At 35.0% G+C, this 9,640-nt stretch overlaps 1 non-coding gene across 1 annotated transcript; it reads right to left on the reverse strand.

Moving 5' to 3' along the window:
- Nucleotides 1–585: 585 nt before the first annotated feature.
- Nucleotides 586–692, reverse strand: LOC136201617 (small nucleolar RNA R71). The gene has a single exon (XR_010673964.1). It is a non-coding gene; the product is annotated as a small nucleolar RNA R71 (small nucleolar RNA).
- Nucleotides 693–9,640: the final 8,948 nt, after the last annotated feature.

The following is a 9,640-nucleotide window of genomic DNA, read 5'->3' on the forward strand; positions in this document are numbered from 1 at the left end:
TATTAATTTTAATTTACTAATTTATTTATTTTTCAAATTCTGTTTTGTAGGTAGTTTCGGTTCGTGCAAGGTTTCAGGTTCATGCGCAGTTCTCGAAGTTCAGGCATTGTACTAGACCCTATAGACCCAGAAATTGAGAAAACCATTAGGAAGAACAAGAAAAACAAAAATAAGACTCCAGTAAAAACATATACCGAGCCAGAAAAAATGGCAGATCCACCAACACTTATGGATTACGCTAGGCCAGGTGTGGCCGGTGTGACCAATAGTATCGTTAGACCCAGAATCACCGCAAACCAATTTGAAATTAAGCCAGCTTTGCTTAATATGTTGTAAAATAATGTAACATTTTACGGGTTACCTAACGAAAATCCTAACACCCATTTAACAAATTTCCTTGAAATTTGTGACACTTTTAAAATCCCAGATGTGACTGCAGAAACAATCAAACTTCGTCTCTTTCCTTTCACTTTGAAGGATAGAGCCAAAGAATGGTTAACTTCTATGCCAGCCGCAACTTTTGCCACTTGGGAACAATTAGCCCAAGCATTTTTATCAAAATATTTTCCTTTAGCAAAAACCGCAAGAGTCATAAAAGAGTTAACATCTTTTTCTCAAAATGATAATGAGACTCTTTATGAAACTTAGGAACGTTTTAAAGAACTTCAACGTTTATGCCCACACCATCAATTACCCGCTGAACTTTTAATGCAAACATTTTACAATGGACTAAATCCTACAACTAGGGGTTCATTAGATGCTATGTCGGGAGGGCTATTTATGAAGAAAACATCAGCCCAAGCGAGAGAACTTTTGGAGGAAATGGCAATCAACAGCAGTATGTGGCCCGCGGAACGTGGACATATACCGGTTGCAAAACCATCATCCTCAACCACACCATCAGTTAAAGGTATAGTTGAACTTGATCCAGTCGCGATGTTACAAGCCCAATTTTCTGCTTTATCGCACAAAATTGACAGGTTTATGGCACCGTGTGATTCTAATGGTAATTCAATCCAAACGGATGTGGATTACGAAAACATGAGTGAGGTCGAACAGGTAAATTTTGTCCAAGGGCAAAACCAGACTAATAATCCTTATTCTAATACTTATAATTCTGGATGGAGGAATCATCCTAACTTTAACTGGAAAGATAACAATAACAATAATGCAAGTGCTAATCAAAATCGTACCACTAATTATCAAAATCAGTCAAGAGATACGATTAGCACTTTATCTTCTAAAATCGACAAGTTTATAGATGCTATCAGTGGAAAAATAAGTAATCACGATGATGGTTTTAAACGGATCAAAAATAAATTCGATCAGCTTATTAAAAACCACTCATCTAGCATCCATAATTTGGAGGTTCAAATTGGTCAACTTGCTAAATCAATTCCATCCCGAAAAGAGGGAAGTCTTCCCAGCCATACGGAAGAAAATCCGAAAGAGCATGTGAAGGCTATAACTCTTGGTTCAGGGAAAAATTATCAAGGGCCGGAAATGCCCAAAGATGCAACATTACCAAGAACTGATTTACCAAAGTCCAAAGAAGATATCTTAAACACAAATAGTTCACCATTTGACACAAGTACCAAAACTTTTGTACCCAAACCACCTTTTCCGCACAAAGTCCGAAATAAGGACTATGACAAACAACTTCTAACGTTTTTGGATAAACTTAAAAATTTGCACATCAATTTAACGTTTATGGATGCAATCACACAAATTCCTAACTATGGAAAGTTTTTAAAAGATTTAATTTCAAAGAAAATCAGTTGGGAAGGAATTTCATCCATTTCGTTAACTGAAGACTGTAGTTCAATCGTGTCAAGTAATTTGCCCACTAAACTCAAAGATCCCGGGTGTTTTACTATTCCGTGTAAGTTGGGAGATATTGAATTCCCAAGTTGTCTTTGTGATTTAGGAGCAAGTATAAACTTAATGCCGTTGTCTATTTTTAACAAATTAGGTTTAGAAGAAGATATCAAACGTACCAATATGGTTTTGCAATTAGCGGATCAAACCACTAAGAGACCATATGGTATAATTGAAGATGTTTTAGTCAAAGTCGATAAATTTATTTTTCCTACCGATTTTGTTATATTAGACTTTGCATATGATGTAAATTGCCCTTTAATTTTTGGTAGACCGTTTATGAACACGGGACATGCTCTAGTAGATGTGTCGGAAGGGAAGGTAGTTTTAAGGATAGTAGAAGATAAGATCGAGTTTAATATGAACAAAGCGATGAAATACCCTATGGAGGAATTCGCTTGTATGAAACTTGATTTAGTCGAGGAATGTGTCAATGACGTTATTCAAAGTGAAGAAATAATTGAACCTATAATGGGTGAGGAATTAGAAGATAAGGACCCAAAGCCTTTGATTCGAGAAGATGGACCAGTTCCGCCTTCAATTGTAATACCCCCTAAATTAGAACTTAAAGAGTTACCCAGTCATTTGAGGTACGCTTTCTTAGGCGAAGGCGATTCTCTACCTATAATTATTTCTAACAAATTAACAAATAATCAAGAAGAAAAATTGAAAGAAGTTGTTAGAAATAGGATAGGAAGTATGGGATGGCAAATTTCAGACTTAAAAGGAATTAATCCTAGTATCGTAATGCATAGGATTCACTTAGAAGAGGATAAGCCACCTAAAGCGGATAGGCAAAGACGCTTAAATCCGAACATGAAAGAAGTAGTCAAAAATGAGATTACTAAACTTCTCGACAATGGAATCATTTATCCAATTTCGGATAGTGAATGGGTTAGTCCAATCCATTGTGTACCCAAAAAAGGAGGCATAACTGTTGTAAGGAATGACGAAGGTGAACTGATACCTACGCGAACCACCACCGGTTGTAGGGTTTGTATAGACTATAGGAACCTAAGAAAAGCAACTAGGAAAGATCATTTTCCTCTACCTTTCATTGATCAAATGATCGAAAGGATAGCCGGTCATGCATTTTATTGTTTCCTAGACGGTTATTCCGGATTCTTTCAAATTTACATTTACCCGGATGACCAAGACAAAACAACCTTCACGTGTCCTTACGGAACATTTGCATATAGGAGAATGCCTTTTGGTCTATGTAATGCACCAGCAACATTTCAACGATGCATGACAGCAATATTTAATGACTTCATTGAAGATATAATGGAAGTTTTCATGGATGATTTTTCAGTTTATGGAGATTCTTTCGATGCATGTTTACAGAACTTAGATAAAGTATTGTCTAGATGTGAGGAAACGAATTTAGTATTAAATTGGGAAAAATGTCATTTCATGGTAGACGAAGGAATTGTTTTAGGTCATAAGATATCTGAAAAAGGTTTAGAAGTGGACAGAGCAAAGACTTCAGTTATAGAAAAATTACCCCCACCAACCACTGTTAAGGGAGTAAGATCATTTTTAGGTCATGCAGGTTTTTACAGAAGGTTTATAAAGAACTTTTCTGTAATCTCCAAACCACTTACTAATTTGCTTATGAAAGATTCAACTTTTGATTTTAATGAGGATTGTATACAAGCTTTCAATACCTTGAAAACGGCTTTAGTCAGTACACCTATAATATCGAAACCCGATTGGAATCTACCTTTCAAAATTATGTGCGATGTGAGTGACTTAGCTGTAGGATGTGTATTAGGTCAAAGGAAGGATAATAAACTTCATGTTATATATTATGCGAGTCACACATTGTCCGGTGCACAGTTAAATTACACCACAACTGAAAAAGAAATGTTAGCGGTAGTTTTTGCATGTGATAAGTTTCGATCTTACTTGTTAGGATCTAAAGTCATCATTTATACAGATCATGCAGCTTTACGATATTTATTTGCTAAGAAAGATGCAAAACCGCGTCTTATTAGATGGGTTTTATTATTGCAAGAATTTGACATAGAGATTAAAGATAAAAAGGGAATTGAAAACCTTGTCGCTGATCATCTATCAAGACTTGAGGATGAAAACGGTCCCATCGGTGAAACATTAGGCATTCGAGATGATTTCCCCGATGAACATCTCATGCAAGTACAAAGTGTCATAGCTCCATGGTATGCGGATATAGCCAATTACTTAGCTGCACATGTTGTGCCAGATGGATTGAATTCTCAGCAAAAGAAGAAATTCTTTTCGGAGGTTAAGAAATATTTTTGGGAAGATCCATTTTTGTTCAAAACATGCGGCGATGGAATACTTAGGAGATGTGTTAGTGAGTTTGAACATGACCCTATAATGTTGGAATGTCATGCTAGTGCTTACGGAGGTCATAACAGCGTAAGCAAAACAGTAGCTAGAATACTTGAATGCGGATTCGTTTGGCCTACTTTGTTTAAAGACGTCCGTTCATTTATTATCCGATGTGATAAATGTCAAAGAACCGAGAATTTAGGAAGGAGAGATGAGATGCCTCTCACGAACATGTTGGAAGTTGAAATCTTCGACGTATGGGGGATCGATTTCATGGGTCCTTTTCCTACTTCTTTTGGCAAAAATTATATACTAGTAGCCGTAGATTATGTTTCAAAGTGGGTTGAAGCAATTGCAACCCCGACAAATGATTCTAAGGTAGTTGTTAAGTTTTTAAATACAATATTCTGTCGATTTGGAGTTCCTAGAGTTATGGTAAGTGATGGTGGTACTCATTTCGTAAATAGAAGTTTTGAGTTACTTATGAAAAAATATGGAGTACACCACCGTATCTCAACGCCGTACCATCCTCAAACGAATGGTCAAGCGGAAATATCAAATAGAGAGCTCAAATGGATACTCGAGAAAACAGTTTCGTCTTCTAGAAGAGACTGGGCACATAAACTTAACGATGCATTATGGGCATACCGTACTGCATTTAAAACACCCATCGGAATGACACCTTATAGATTAGTCTATGGTAAAGCTTGTCATTTGCCGGTAGAATTAGAACATAAAGCATATTGGGCTATAAAAACCCTTAATTATGATTTGCAACGCGCAGGAAAAAAGTGTTTGTTCGACTTAAACGAGTTGGATGAATTACGCTATTTGTCCTACGAAAATGCAAGAGTTTATAAGGAAAAAGTTAAAAAGTGGCATGATGCCAGAATCAAAATTAAAAACTTTAATGTTGGGGATAAAATCTTACTTTTTAATTCAAGATTAAAGTTATTTCCAGGTAAGCTAAAATCTAGATGGACTGGACCATTTTTGGTTGTTAAAACATTTGATTATGGAACTTTGGAGCTAGAAAAGTCCAATGGCGATCAATTTAAGGTTAATGGTAATCGTTGCAAGATTTATTTCGAAGGAGCTCCAATTCAAGCAATTGAATCCGTGGACGAATTCTATGAAAATTAATTTATTTAGTTTTCATATTTTTAATTTATAGTTTTTCTTATTTTATGTTCATAATTTTTATTTTTTTTCTTTTTAATTTATTTATTTTTATTTTATTTTTATTTTTATTTTTATTTACTTTAATTTTTATTTTTATTTTGTGTACAAATAAGTTTTGTCAACATTAAAATTTTAATCTAATCATGTTTTGAAAATGATTTCATTAAGTGTTAAGTATTATTGAGAAATTAAATATGCAGAAATCTCAGTTGAGATTTTCCATGTTTCAGGATTTGGAAATCTCAGTTGAGATTCTGAAAATCTCAGTTGAGATTTTCTGTCTTTTACATTTTGAAATAACTGTAAGGGATTACAGCCATCTAATTTTAAAATTTCTGTCCGTTGAATCGAAGAGGTATCACTTTGGCATCTTTTCTTTTTAACAAACACAACCTTTCACTTATATGTCTTATATATTCCTGTAGGATCAGACTTATTCCATTTTCATTTCATCTTTCTGAATTTCTTTCTCAAATTCTCAATCCTACAGACACCATTTTCTTCTCTCTCACAAACATGACTAAGTCTTTGAAAAATGTTCGAAAACACACTTCTGCTCAAAACGGCAAAATTGATATCTCTTCTCGTTATGGCGCATGGTTTCCAATCTATAATCATGACGAAGGGAAACGTTTTCTGCAGTTTAGATATGCTCAATTCTTTGGCATGATGTATATGGACGAGTTTCTGAACGAGGAACTCGGGATAAGCGCTGATATAGATCGTTATCTGACTAATTTGGGATGGACCAAATTTGCTTCTATGAAATTTCCTATAATTAGGAATTTGGTTCTAGAGTTTTTATCTACCGTTCGGTTCGTCAATAAGAGACGTGTTCGTCTCAGTTTTCGTTGTGAGGGGAAGGTATTCACTTTTGGATATCCAGAACTTCATAATTGGTTAGGTTTTCCACCCCGAGACACAACTCAGCACCATCCTGGACGGGATATGACTTCTACAGATCTTTGGAGGATGTTAACAGGATTTTGGCGATTCAATCCACGTCTTGCCTTCAACAAATCCATAAATTCTAACTCCATACTGTATCTACACAAATTCCTCTGTCATAGTCTTTTTGGTCGAGTCAGAAGCAATGTTGTGAAAGATACTGATCTATATGTGTTAGGCGATGTTTTCCAAGGCAACTCAGTGAACTCCTCGAAGATTCTAATGGAGGGGTTAGTTGCCGCTTCCCGTTCGAAGAACCGGAAGATTGGGTTTGCCAATATCATTTGTGGAATCATTTTAGGAGCCAATGGAACCATTTCTGTCCCTTGGACTGATACGGAACCATTCCCTATTCTTGATTACGAGTTCTTGGAAAACGAGGGGCTTGTCAAACGAGTTTTTCGTTCTGGTCCAACATTCCTTTCTGCACCAGAGAGGCAAGTCTTCATTCAAACGAAGATTAACAGGGCCAATGCATGTCGTTTTTCCAATTCTTAGGGATATAATTTGTGTTTCTGTTGTTTTATTGTATATATGAGTGTTTGTTTATAATTTGAGTTTTTATGAATAAGATGTTTTTTATGTAAATATGTATTAAGGTATTGTTTTTTCTTTTAACTATGATCAATGAAAGTGCATTAATTCTTTATTTAATTTCTTTCATTTCAGGAACAACCCTTGGTTTTCCTTTCATTTAATGTTTCGGTTTTGTTTATCTCAGTTTCAGGGATTGATATTCACAATTAATGTCACTTAATTATAAGGGGAATTGAATTAGTCATGTTAAAATTGGCAAAAAAGTCCAATTTTTACCCAGAAATTCCAGAATCTCAGTTGAGATTCTGAAATCTCAGTTGAGACAGCAACAGCAAAAATTTTCAGCACAAATCCGTGCCCTAGCATACTTGCTGTCGCGACTTCCAGGGACGGGATTTGGGCTGATTTTTGCATCCCTTCCTATTCCTACTCTATTTTACATACCTATTCCCTATCCTAATCAATACCTATTAATTACACCTATTTATATCACCTCAATTTCCACCAATCAATCATCCTTTACTCTTCCCAACAAAAAGATTCACTCACCTTCCCCATAAATCTTTACCCTATTCATCTTCTTCTTCCCTAATTCATCACCATTATCTTTTGCTCTTCCTTTCATTCTTTCATATTTTCTTCATCTCTTTCACCAAATTTCACAAACAAAAAAATGCCTAGATAAAAGACCGTTGCTAACAAAACTAAAGCCACTGAAGTCAATAGATTACGGGTTCAATATGGAGCACCGTTCGATATTGCAACGGAAGCCGAAGGACGCAAATTTCGTCGTTTTTCTAATAGCCAAGTTGAGTTCGTCGACATGCTTTTTCTTGACACCGACACGGTAAACATATTTTCTTTTACCGAACGTATTGATGAATATCTATCCGTTCTTGGTTGGACAAGATTTGCTAGTATGCGTTTTCCTAGTATTAAATCGCATATTATTGAATTTTTGGTTACTCTAACCTATGACAAGAAGAAAGGAGTTATCTCTTTTCGGAACAATGGGATTCGTTTTGAAGTCGGGTATGCGGCAATGAACCGGTGGTTTGGTTTTCCTACTCGGAATTTTTATTCCAAACCAAAGCCTTTTAATGCACACACGGTTTGGCACTCTTTAACCGGTTTGGATGTTTTTAATCCAAAGAATACATCTAGTAAGCTACTTAAGGACGATTGTATCTTTTTCTTTCACAAGTTTTTATCATTTTCCTTATTTGGTCGGGTTGAAAGTTCAAAGGTGCAAGTCCGTTATTTGTTTGTGTTGGATAGTATTTTTAAGGGTTTGACCATTAATAGTATTGAGATGATATTTACTAATTTAGTTCGAGCTTCCAAGTCCCGCAATAAGCAAGTGCCAATGGGTAATTTAATTACCGGTATTATTTTGGGTGCTCGGGGTGAATTAGTAGATTATCAAAATATGCCTCATATTGGTTTACCTTCCTTGGATCTCACGACACTTCAAAGAGCCAATTTGTTGAAGAAAATGGGACCGCCCGCCTTTATCTCTTATGAAGATCGCACAAGACGTGTTTTTGCTACCTTGGGTGGTGAAGCTTCAAGTTCTCAAGGTTTGGGTGCTCAAGTTGATGATTGGGAAGATGAAGAGGAATTTGATCAAGAGGAAGCGGAGGAGGAGCATGTTGATGTTAATACCAACGAGCAAGCAAATGTAGAACCGAATGTTGAAGAACAAGTTGGTTGGCAACGTGTTTTGCAACAAATGAACGAGCATAACCGTCACATGAATTTGCGGTTAGATGAAGTCGTTGCTAACAATACCGAAATGAGTTCCAGGATAACCACGGTGGATGCCAATATCACTACATTGAGACGTGAGCACAAATCTACTCGTCGCCGGTTGCTATCTTTCTTCCGACGCCAAGGAGTTGAGACTACGTCTTCCCCACCGCGTTCACCTTGATAGGTTTTATCCTTTCTATCTTTCACTCATTTTCGTTATTATGTTTTATTCGGTTTGGTATAATATTTTTATTTATGTTTGGTACAATTATTTTTAATATTCTGTTTGAATGTTATCGTACTATATTTTCAATTCTAATTCGTATGGTTTATTTCGTACTATTTTTCGTGTTTTTATCGCTTTTTGCACCAATGAGGACATGGTCCAAATTAAGTGTGGGAGGAGATATTTCATATTCGTTTTAATTTTAAGTACGAATGAATGCAACGAATGAGAATGAATGCTATTTATTTAAAGTATAAATGCATATTCAATTTTAAGTACAGTATAATATGCAACATTTTTCAAAAACAATTGCAACATTTTTATATAAAGTGCAACATTTTTCCAAAATAATGGCAATTTTTCATAAACGTAAAATTTTTGTTAACTATATATTTCATATGTTCTTAACACTTTAACTTTCAAAATAATGTTAAGCATATTTTAAGGTTATTATTATTGGTAGAAATAATATTTCTATACGGGCAATATTTTTACACATATTTTTACAAATCTCCGATACAATTTTATCAAAAACGTCTCGAGTAAATGTATATAAGTAAAAATTTCTTTAGTTTCAAATCTCAACTTTATATCATGAATTCATGATAAATATAAATCTTATTTTCAATTTTCAATTAGGTTTATAGGCATAAATCAAACTAACAACTTTAGCTTTTTAGCTCGATATTATTTTTCGTCTTACATTAAAAACCAATTGAAGTTTTTAAGGAAACTTTAGCCATAATACATGTTGAATTTCAAGTCAATATAGGATGAATGTGCTATTTTTCTTTCCCAATT

Source organism: Euphorbia lathyris, chromosome 7 (assembly GCF_963576675.1).
Source record: "Euphorbia lathyris chromosome 7, ddEupLath1.1, whole genome shotgun sequence".
Taxonomy (NCBI): Eukaryota; Viridiplantae; Streptophyta; class Magnoliopsida; order Malpighiales; family Euphorbiaceae; genus Euphorbia; species Euphorbia lathyris.